Consider the following 13242-nt stretch of genomic DNA (forward strand, 5'->3'; position numbering starts at 1 on the left):
TGTCTGCTATGTTTGACTTTTGATAGAAATATTTGGAGGATTTTACCGCAGATAGAAACACGTGCATAAAATTATTTAAAATGTTTCTCAATTTTAATTCTTTTTGTCTTTTTCGTTTTTGTTTCGCAGAACAAAAGGTAACTGTTTAGACGCCAAAAAGGTCAATAATTATAATCCGAACATGATTTTCTTTCTTGTTCTTTTTGTCTTTTTTTCTTCTGTATAATAAATCGTAAAGGATTAAACTCTTTCTAAGATGTGCATTTATGATGCATATTTATTTTAAAGAAGGAATGACATTTTATTTATTTAATATAAAAACATAATAATACACACGCACATATACAGAGGCACACACGTGTCTTAATGCGAGACAAAGAGACAAGCAGACTAAATGAAAGACAGACGCATATCATTAACACATTTGCTGAACAAAACAGAAGAGAAAAGTACAATGCAATTATCACCTACCCATCATATAACATCATGTACCAATGAAAACTGCTCTAGCCAGTGCACGACTGGAATACAAAAGGCTGTAGTATGTGCTGTTCTGTCGGTGGGATGGTGCATATAAAAGACCCCTTGCCACAAATAGAAACAAATGTTGCGGGTTTCCTCTCTAAAACTGTATGTAAAAAGTTACCAAATATTTGACATCTATTAGCCGATGATTAATAAATCAATGTGTTATAGTGGTTCGACCGTCCTCGGTGGTGTAGTGGTTAGACCATCGGTCTACAGAATGGTAGGTACTGGGTTCGGATCCCAGTCGAGGCATGGGATTTTTAATCCAGATACCGACTCCAAATCCTGAGTGAGTGCTCCGCAAGGCTCAATGGGTAGGTGTAAACCATTTGCACCGACCAGTGATCCATAACTGGTTCAACAAAGGCCATGGTTTGTGCTATCCTGCCTGTGGGAAGCGCAAATAAAAGATCACTTGCTGCCTGTCGTAAAATAGTAGCCTATGTAGCGACAGCGGGTTTCCTCGAACAAAACTGTCAGAATGACCATGTTTGACGTCCAATAGCCGATGATAAGATAAAAAATCAATGTGCTCTAGTGGCATCGTTAAATAAAACAAACTTTACTTTTTTTTATAGTGGTTCGTTAAACAAAACACACTTTTGTTTTTACCTATGAAAAACGCAGACACCCTTTCGTTTTATTTATTAACTTGCTGTTGTACCCACATTTGTTCTTTGTGGATTGTTCATCTTTGATGAGTACTAAATAAGAACCCGATTGATAACATTTTTACAACTCATCATCATACATAACAAATACATGATTATACAGTACGTTCAGTATAACAGTGTGGTGAGTTTCACATAATACATGATTATACAGTACGTTTAGTATAACAGTGTGGTGTTTCACATAATACGTGATTATACAGTACGTTCAGTATAACAGTGTGGTGAGTTTCACATAATACATGATTATACAGTACGTTCAGTATAACAGTGTGGTGTTTCACATAATACGTGATTATACAGTACGTTCAGTATAACAGTGTGGTGAGTTTCACATAATACATGATTATACAGTACGTTCAGTATAACAGTGTGGTGTTTCACATAATACGTGATTATACAGTACGTTCAGTATAACAGTGTGGTGAGTTTCACATAATACGTGATTATACAGTACGTTCAGTATAACAGTGTGGTGTTTCACATAATACGTGATTATACAGTATGTTAAGTATAACAGTGTGGTGTTTCACATAATACGTGATTATACAGTATGTTAAGTATAACAGTGTGGTGTTTCACATAATACGTGATTATACAGTATGTTAAGTATAACAGTGTGGTGTTTCACATAATACGTGATTATACAGTATGTTAAGTATAACAGTGTGGTGTTTCACATAATACGTGATTATACAGACGTTTATACAGTGTGGTGTTTCACATAATACGTTGATTATACAGTATGTTAAGTATAACAGTGTGGTGAGTTTCACATAATACGTGATTATACAGTATGTTAAGTATAACAGTGTGGTGTTTCACATAATACGTGATTATACAGTATGTTAAGTATAACAGTGTGGTGTTTCACATAATACATGATTATACAGTACGTTCAGTATAACAGTGTGGTGAGTTTCACATAATACATGATTATACAGTACGTTCAGTATAACAGTGTGGTGTTTCACATAATACGTGATTATACAGTACGTTCAGTATAACAGTGTGGTGTTTCACATAATACGTGATTATACAGTACGTTCAGTATAACAGTGTGGTGTTTCACATAATACGTGATTATACAGTACGTTCAGTATAACAGTGTGGTGTTTCACATAATACGTGATTATACAGTATGTTCAGTATAACAGTGTGGTGTTTCACATAATACGTGATTATACAGTATGTTCAGTATAACAGTGTGGTGATTTTCATTTAATATGGCAGCTGACAAATACACAATATAAATACAAATATGCAATCTAAAACTAGACTAATAAATCAAATTATTTCTTTAATTATTTATCCAAATTAAATATTTTCTAAGGTTATTGAACTCTTCAAACGTTGGCACCATTAAGCAGATTTAAATATTCAAGACAAAACGTTTGGTGTGTACGATTAGGTTTTAGGGTCGGGGTATTTATCTCGAAGTACTATGGATACTCAAGACCGAGCATCATCATTCAAATTAAGCAGATCTCCTTTCCAGAACCTCCATTATATCAATGTGTATATATTCGTGTCCTTAACTAAAATATACCGGCCTCGTTGGCGTCGTGGTTAGCCATCGGTATACAGGCTGGTAGGTACTGGGTTCGGATCCCAGTCGAGGCATGGGATTTTTAATTCAGATACCGACTCCAAACTCTGAGTGAGTGCTCCGCAAGGCTCAATGGGTAGGTGTAAACCACTTACACCGACCAGTGATCCATAACTGGTTCAACAAAGGCCATGGTTTGTGCTATCCTGCCTATGGGAAGTGCAAATAAAAGATCCCTTGCTGCCTGTCGTAAAAAGAGTAGCCTGTGTGGCGGCAGCGGGTTTTCTCTAAAAAACTGTCAGAATGACCATATGTTTGACGTCCAATAGCCGATGATAAGATAAAAAATCAATGTGCTCTAGTGGCGTCGTTAAATAAAAGAAACTATTTATTTTTTAACTAAAATAAACTTTAACTGAAGACTATGTGTCAGAATTATTCAATGTTTGATACCAAATAGTCAGTGTGCTGTGCTGGTGTCGTAGTTAAAGCACCTTTAACTGAATACTGTGACAGGACCACCAGATGTTTGACATTCAGTAACTGAATACTGTGACAGGACCACCAGATGTTTGACATTCAGTAACTGAATACTGTGACAGGACCACCAGATGTTTGACATTCAGTAACTGAATACTGTGACAGGACCACCAGATGTTTGACATTCAGTAACCGATGATTAATCACTGTGCTGTAGTGGTGTCATAAAACACCTTTAACTGAATACTGTGACAGGACCACCAGATGTTTGACATTCAGTAACTGAATACTGTGACAGGACCACCAGATGTTTGACATTCAGTAACTGAATACTGTGACAGGACCACCAGATGTTTGACATTCAGTAACCGATGATTAATCACTGTGCTGTAGTGATGTCATAAAACACACCAAATTTTAACGAAACACGTGTCAGCATTTTGAAAAGCTTGATAAAACACACCAAATTTTAACGAAACACGTGTCAGCATTTTGAAAAGCTTGATAAAACACACCAAATTTTAACGAAACACGTGTCAGCATTTTGAAAAGCTTGATAAAACACACCAAATTTTAACGAAACACGTGTCAGCATTTTGAAAAGCTTGATAAAACACACCAAATTTTAACGAAACACGTGTCAGCATTTTGAAAAGCTTGACATGTAATAGCTAATGACTAAGTAATGTTCTTAAGAGATGTCGTTGAATTAACCAAACTGAATACTATGTCAGAAATACAAATGTTTGACAATCAAGATTCGATGATTAATTAATCAATCAATCAATGCTCTTCTAATACCGTTAAACAAATCAAACTGAACTGTAGATTATGTGACAGAATTAGCACATACTTCGTGTTCTGTTCTGTTCTGTAACTGGTGATTAATTAATCAACGTGCTCTACTAGTGTCGTCAAGCAATAATTGTACCTGAAGAATGTGTGTCAGAATTGTCAAATGCCAAAATAACCGAATAGTGTGTCCAGGACTTCATTTTCGTGGAAGACCTGGTTGGCCGAGTGGTTAAGGCTGTGGAATTCCATGAAAATCTGTTCAGTAGGTTCTGATAGTTGTTGAATAGTTATTAATGTTCACAAATAGAGAAAAACATTTGGAATTTATTAACTTGTTAATTTTGTATAACTGAAAATTAAATGATAATTTAGCATTGAACATTTATAAAGTATCTTGTCTGACAGCTTTGATTGGATAGTTCCTAAATACAGAGGTAGTGTTTTAAAAAATAAAGAGATATTTTGGAAATGTTTAATCTGTTTTTTAAATTTTAAATTCTAACTTTTAAAGCAATACTCACGACGAGTGTCATCGATGGGGCAGGATATGCTCACCTTTTGCAAACACTTGATATCATCACTGTTTTGACGATGATTCGCGGGTGCATGTCATCACATCTATAATTATTCAAATGAGCTATGTCCTGTGCTAGTTTTGATTCAGTAATCTAGTCTGAAAGTGGCAGTCTTCTTTTGGCAGTGAAAGAAGGATGCGTTATTGCACAGTAATGGATCTCATCCGGAGTGGCTGACCTCCTATAGATCAGGCACTATATTGAGATTCATGAAATCAATCCCTATTTTGACAAATGCCAATTCGACTCAGCATTGTGCAGAGATACGATTTTGATTGTGGATAACGGGTTTTTTTTCGGTAATAATAATAATAATAATTATTATTATTATTAAAATAATAATAATAATAATTATTATTATTATTATTATTATTATTATTATTATTATTATTATTATTATTATTATTATTATTATTATTAAAGACGAGACGCTGAGGTGCTTGCGTCGCAGGATCGAACCACCACGGTGGATCGATTCAACCGATTGGGTTTTTCTCTTTCCAACCAGTGCACCACAACTGGTCAAAGCCGTTGTATGTGCTTTCCTGTCTGTGGGAAAGTGCATATAAAAGATCCCTTGCTGCATTAGAAAAAATGTAGCGGGTTTCCTCTGATGACTACGTGTCAGAATTACCAAATGTTTGACATCCTATAGCCGAAGATTGTTTAATCAATGTGCTCTAGTTGTGTTGTTAAACAAAACAAACTTTACTTTCATTGTGACAATTGTAGCTGTGTTTGTTGAAAGTTAAAATTTGTTTTGTTTAATGACAGAAAAAAACCCCGAGAGAAAACCCGCTACAGGTTTCCATTAGAAGCAAGGGGTATTGTATATGGACCATCCCACCGACAGGATAGCACATACCACGGTCGTTGATATTCCAGTTTAAAATCTAGCTGTTTGATTCTAACGTGGTTTTTTCAACATTTGGTCGATATACGTGTAGAGAGAAATAGAGAAAACCTGCTGCCGGCACACGTTACTCCAAGCGATGAAGGATCTCTATATATTGTGGAGTGAACAACATACCCATGTTTTATCAACTTGTCGACGTTAACTCCCATGTACTTACCCTTGAAATTGAGACTCCTCGGACAAGGGCATTTTTGCCTGCTCAATTAACTCGTAATAGGTAGGGAAAGTGATATTTGTAAGCCACCCGGCAATGTATCTACTCATTCTTAACTTAATTTGAGAACAAAAATAAAAGAAGTTAAAGTTTGTTTTGTTTAACGACACCACCAGAGCACATTGATTTATTAACCATCGGCTGTTGAATGTCTTAGAGAGGAAGTCCGCTACATTTTTTCGTTAGTAGCAAGTGATCTTCTATATGCACCATCCCACAGACAGGATAGCACATACCATGGCCTTTGGAATATCAGTGGTGGCCCAATGGGTCCACCGACGGGGATCGATCCTAGACCGACCGCGCATCAAGCGGGCGCTTTACCACTGGGCTCCGCCCCGCCAATTAGCCAATAGCCAATTAGATTAGACTGATTTTAAGCCGATGTTTAAACCGTGTTTTCGAATGGAAAGTTTTACTGGAGTTTACATGTATTAAGTTTGGGCTTTATGGTGAAGAATCCACCTACTCGCCACTGGTAAAACAAGCTAGCTGCATTTTAATTAGCTTTCGTTATTAGGTTTTATCTTTACATGGTAGACATCGTGAGGACGTAATGTGAACTGATGCATGTTCCAGCTCTTGTGTGCCCATGTGGGATATTGAATGTTTCCAAACCAAAACTAGATATGTCAATTTTCACTTCTGTAACATGGGAAGCCAACATGGGGAGGAATATTTGCAAAAGCTATATATATATATATATATATATATATATATATATATATATATATATATATATATATATATATATATATATATATATATACATATACAGTGTTCTAGCTAGGATTTTGATAGGGCAGGGCGCTAATTTAATTGTAGGGCATTTTTAACGCAAAAATCTTATTTTTGAGGCAAGTGCTGGATATGATCGAATATTTTACATTCATAAATATCATACATGTATATGTAGAAATATTTATGCTGGTTTTAATTTACAAAACGTTTTTGGAGGGAGGAGGCCAATCAATTTCTAAACCCAAATTTATTGTTCTTAAATTTGGATGTTTGATGAAACAGTACATTCATCGCCGAATGCAATATTATTGTACTAATATACTAAATATAGACACTATTAAAAAAAAATCTGGTATGTGCCGTGGTATGTGCTATCCTGTCTGTGGGATGGTGTATATAAACGATCCCTTGCTACTAAAGGAAAAAAATAGCGGATTTTTCTCTACCCGATTATTAATAAATTAAAATGCTCTAGTGGTGTAGTTAAATAAAATCAAACTTTAACTATTAAAATGTTTTACAAAAGGTTACAAAAGGTTGGATCACCTAAAAAATCCTATTCTTTTTTCTATTATATATAGTATTTACACCATTTAATATCATGCCCTAATGTAAATGGTAAATTAAAAACCATTTTTGTAAAGCACAAAAGAAGGTGTGTAATAAAATACAGAACTTCACATACGTTGTTTTCGTTTCCTATTTATTACACTCGTTTATTTTGCAAAATAAACTCGTGCAATAAATAGGACGCGAAAATAACGTATGTGAAGTTCTGTATATGTATCACCACATGACCTAAAATGGAGAATATGTTAGGTAGAGATAATACATACTGAAATATGTTGGCCAGTGAAACAACACACACCACAGAGGAAGCCCTTAACTAGGGGATCAAGCAAATTAACTTTACCCCTGCATAGTACCTAAGACGAAACGTGTCTGTCAGTCTCAATGGTCAGCATCTTAAGCATATGCCCATGACAGACGTGCTTGAACATTCAGTGGAGAAAGCACATGCCAAATGATTGAATGGGTGATTCGGTCACTAACTAATGCCAACTAGTGATAATCCTTTAACACCATCAACAAATCGGGAGATGTATTAGTCTGTATAAATAGATGCTTTGACATGGACTTCTCATAAAGCAACATTTACTTGTTTTGAACCATATGTTGGCTGCATGTAGCAATATATATATATATATATATATATATATATATATATATATATATATACAGTGTTTTAGCTAGCAATAAATAGAGGGGCGCTGCGCCCTGCCCGCATTTTGCGCCGCCCTATCGTATTTGTTTCCGCACCGCCCCGGTTTTTAATTTAATGTCATAACAACACTTTCTTAAATCTATGATTAATACTCCTTTCATGGATTTACATAACGTTAAGAATCTTACTCTGCGACCTGTCTTGTGTAATGTTTCAAATACGATGTGGGTAATTTGTAAATCATATATGACGTCACTAACAATAAGGCGGTAACACAGTAAAGATTAAAAGGGAATTTCCCCATTTAAAAGTCCCGGTCCAGATCGCACATATGTGCGATACAGAATAAATTTATCACACGGCATGAAACTGTCTTTATCACTATAGTAAGCTTGAATAGGAATGTCATATATAGAGGATAATAAACGAGTTACCAGTTATTATCAAATTTATGTTCCGAGTTAAATAATGTTCACTTGTCACGAGCTTTAGACAGTGACAAGTGAACATTATTTCACGTGGGACATAAATTTGATAACATGTACCTAGTTTGCTATTCTATTTATTACCCCTGCTATTTAGGTTTTTTTTTTAAGCCTTTATTTTCGAAATAGCCTACACCAGCTACACGTCCATGTATATAGAAACGACGTAAACTGCTGGTTATCGCTTTAACTTTGTATTTTTTTCCAAAGAAACCAAAGTTCTATGTATTCTGTAAAACAAAATCTATAATGAATTGCATAAAACTGCCATTTTATAACAAGTTTAAAACTGAAACCAGAAAGACGTAAACCCAAACGCTTTAAACTACGTGACGTCATTGTGTGTGTGTGCTTTGCCAAATCGTGATGACGTCATATTTAGTACCGACAGGGTGATTGATTTGTTGGCGTCAAATCGTCCAATAATAGTGTACGTTAAATCAGTGAGAAATTATGATTTTTATTTTCCCCGTTATGAGTGTCTGCTGGGGTAATAAATTTTGTTTCCAATGGTGACACTTAACTCTTACGTATTAATGTTGTCAACAACAATAACACTTTATTCAATGGTTTTGGAATGTGTCTGATTGGCAAGAACGTTCAGGGTGTATGTACAGAGGGTTAGCATCAGTCAACTGATCAAGCAATGACAGATTACTGTTTAGATGGTGTTTGATTGGTTGGTTTGTTTCGCGTTAGTAAAATGTGTTTTGTTCAACGACATCACTAGAGGACATTGGTGTATTAATCATTGACTATTGGATGTCAGACATTTGGTCATTCTGAAACGTAGTCAGTGGAAACTCGCTAAATGTTTCTGTTATCAGCAAATCTTTTATATACACTTTCCTAGACAGGACAGTGTAAACCACAGTCTATGATATACCAGTCGTGGGGTACTGGTTGGGACGGGGGGGGGGGGGGGGGGGCTAGGCAGAGAATAGGTCCGCCGAGGGGATTCGATCCTTCGATCCACGCAAATCTTGCGCTCGCTCTACCGACTGAATTAGAATCCCGCCCCAAGACGTCAAAGGGGAGATGAGTCGCAAACTATTTTCTCTTTGGTTTTGTTATCCAAAAAAGAAAAAAAAAAAAAAATCCACCAAAACTGCAAATCCAACCGCGATCAGAAACCGCAAACAGTACAACAAAGGCTAAACAAGTCGATAACTCGTCGTTAAACGTTCAAATATAGTCGTCGAGGTGCTAATCCCCGTGACACGTGACAAAAAGCCGATTCTCAGTAAAGAACAATGGACTTTAAATAACTTGAAAAAAAAACATTCTGCCAAGGGCGCTGCTAGGTGAAATATTTTAATCCTAAGAGATCTATTTGTATGTGTGACACATTTGTTGAGGTCTAGTTCAAGTTCTTTGTATTGTTGTCTGTGACATAATACCTCTATTTTTAGTTTATTTACCAAGCTCCAAGTCAGTAGAAAAGCATTGCCACTTGAGAGTGTGGAGGATGGGAGGGCGTATAAAATATTTAATTTACTGTCAAATTAAACATTATTTACAACTTCTTGTTTAAGTTTTAGTTAGCATCTCTGACATATTCAATGTGTTTCTGGTAAACCTGATCTAAAAATACATTAAATTCGAAACCAAAAAGTAGCTTCCCATTAGTTTTTTCTTTATAAAAGGAATGATGTGCCCAGTTTCTGTCTGCAATATGCACAATACCTTCATTATGTAATTGTTTAATAACTATTGATTCATCATGAAAATGCGCATTATGCGATATGCCGTTCATTTATTATTTCCTCATATGTCTGGATTTTTATATTTTGTCTTAATTCTTTTCGAGCTTCTAATATCTATCTAAAGTAGAATTGCTAATCTTCTGTTTAACGTTATCTAAACATTAGTACAGAGTTTAGGTGAATATAGTTTCCCAAGAAACAATTCCCATTTACAGTGACTAAGGATATAACGTCTAAGCCAGGACACATTTAGAGCTTTAACAAAAGTGGATTCTTCAGTCCTTAGTCCGCCGTTTTTATAATCTATAATGATAACTGGTCTCTTAACCCTATCTGGATTACCATTGCATTTAACTTATTTTCGTGCTTATATCCAATTTAGTTTCAAGCACGCTGCCCTGGGCACACACACCTCAGAACAGTCCAGGACAGTGGGTTAGTGAGATAGAAGAGGGTGTAGTGGCCATACACTTACCCATTGAGTCGTTACAACTCGCTCTGCGTGGGAGCTGGTATCGTGGTACGAACCCTGTACCTACCAGCCGTTGGCTTAACCACGACACTGAACACTGAACATGAACCCTTCAAATGTTGGATTTATTTAGAGATATATCAGGTTTAAGAATTAACAGAGATAAAATAAAACCCTGTTGGATTAGTTCCCCTTGCATTAACCATGGCAGAAGTGTGCAAACAATCCAGTCTCGATTGGTATGAATCTAATTTTTATATTTCAGGAACAACACTAAATAAAAAAAAATCTAAAAAATATTTGGTAAATAAATTTTAATGAAACTTTTGCAAAATACAATACATTATTTACATATATATTTATGCTGCGATAGATTTCCGTTTTGTAGAATGTGTAAGAAGTTGCTACCCATCTTCTAACAGAAATACTAAAACCGAAAGGCATCAAAAAAATTTCACTGAATCTCATGGATATCGAACCAAACGCTTTTTTCAAAATCTATCAGTAATATTAGTCAAGATATTTTGTTCTACTTGCTTTCATTCAAAATGTCACACAGTGTTCTTATATGTTCCCAATGTACCATGCTACAAATCGTCCTTTATCGTCATGTTAGTTAGTAGCTAAAAGCAGCGGGAGATGATTCATCAGGTATACATTTTATACCATGGAGCATAACACACATGTATTATCGATTTAAAGGCTAATGATGATGGTGATAACAACCATACGATACAATAACATTAGCAAACTTGATTGTTCCGCTACGGTCAAGTTAACCCGAAACTGAGTACACCGTGACGCATAAGTAACTACACGCGCAAGCGCTGTAAATGTTTAAATGAAATCGTTTAATTTATTTTAAACTTAGTTTTTGAGGATATGTATATAAAAAAATAAAAAAAAAAAAAACAAATAACACTTTTTATCTTCTTGTCATTTCCTTCCGAATAATATCATCTGATTTATAACACATGTATAAATATATATGTAAATAATATAATCTTTAAAAGATACATATGAGTTATAGAATATTTAAATTAAACTTAATACATGGATCATCATTATATAATAAATGGAAGCTGCTAGGGTTCGTTTATACATACATTTTATTGGAATTAACTAGGAAAGAAAAGGTATATTAGGTAGCCAAACTTACTTAAACACGAAAAGAAATCTAACAGGTGTAAGACTGAAATTGCGTAGGAAGAACAAGTCGATTAGCTTACTGAAGTTAAAAGTTTGTTTTCTTTAACGACTCCACCGAATGGATCACATTGATTATTTAATCATCGGCTGTCAGATGTAAAACATTTTGTAATTCTGACACATTGTATTAGAAGATACGCGGTACATTTCCCCATTAGTAGCAAGGAATCTTTAACATATACTTTCCCACAGACAGAACAATACATACTACGGTCTTTGACATACTAATCGTGGGACGAGAAAAAGCTCAGTCAGAGAATGGTTCCGCTGAGGTTGTTCGATCCTACGACCCAAGCACCTCAGGCGAGCGCTCTACCCACTGAGCTAGATCCCGCCTTTAAGACTGAAAATCCCAGCACCTCAAGCGAGCGCTCTACCCACTGACCTAGACCCGCCTTAAGACTGAAAACCCAGTCACCTCAAGCGAGCGCTCTACCCACTGACCTAGATCCCGCCCTTAAGATTGAAAACCCAAGCACCTCAAGCGAGCGCTCTACCCACTGAGCTAGATCCCGCCTTTAAGACTGAAAACCCAATCACCTCAGGCGGGCGCTCTACCCACTGAGCTAGATCCCGCCCTTAGACTTAAAACCCAGTCACCTCAGGCGGGCGCTCTACCCACTGAGCTAGATCCCGCCCCTTAGACTTAAAACCCAGTCACCTCAGGCGGGCGCTCTACCCACTGAGCTAGATCCCGCCCCTTAGACTTAAAACCCAGTCACCTCAGGCGGGCGCTCTACCCACTGAGCTAGATCCCGTCCCTAAGACTTAAAACCCAGTCACCTCAGGCGGGCGCTCTACCCACTGAGCTAGATCCCGCCCCTAAGACTTAAAACGAAGTCAGTCACCTCAGGCGGGCGCTCTACCCACTGAGCTAGATCCCGTCTCTAAGACTTAAAACCCAGTCACCTCAGGCGGGCGCTCTACCCACTGAGCTAGATCCCGCCCCTAAGACTTAAAACCCAGTCAGTCACCTCAGGCGGGCGCTCTACCCACTGAGCTAGATCCCGCCCTTAAGACTGAAAAGGTGTAGCTAGTATACATCGTTGAACGTACTAAAGTCCTAATGAACGTTTGTTTTGTTTAACGTCACAACTAGATAATATTGATTTATTAATCATCGGCTATTGGATGTCAAACATTTGGTCATTCTAACACGTAGTCTTCAGAGGAAACGTGCTACTTTTTTTTTATTAGGTCATAGGTTTTAATGTGCACATTCAGAAGATGCTGTTAGTACCGTCCCACATACAGGATAACACATACCACGGTCTATGATATACCATTTATACTAGTTGTGGTGCACTGGCTGGAACGAGAAATAGCTCAATGGATTGATCCCAAACCAACCGCGCATTAGGCAAGCGCTTTACTAATGGGCTACGTCCCACTTCTTAAGTCCTAATGAGAACTACAACATGATTGTATATAAGGACTTCTGGAAAAGATAAATTCGTTTAAAAAACCCCAACACATTTAAAACTACGGCTATTCGATGTATGGTACATGGTTAATTCAAGTGTTGGTCGAGAGACAGAAAGAGGTAAAACCCACTACCGACATACAGACTACCTTGCCAAAAAAGCAGCATGGTATCTGATGTATCCACTTTTACAGTAAAGTTTGTTTTATTTAACGACGCCACTACCACTTTTACAGGACAATACATAGTAGAT

This window comes from Gigantopelta aegis, chromosome 5 (assembly GCF_016097555.1).
Source record: "Gigantopelta aegis isolate Gae_Host chromosome 5, Gae_host_genome, whole genome shotgun sequence".
Taxonomy (NCBI): domain Eukaryota; kingdom Metazoa; phylum Mollusca; class Gastropoda; order Neomphalida; family Peltospiridae; genus Gigantopelta; species Gigantopelta aegis.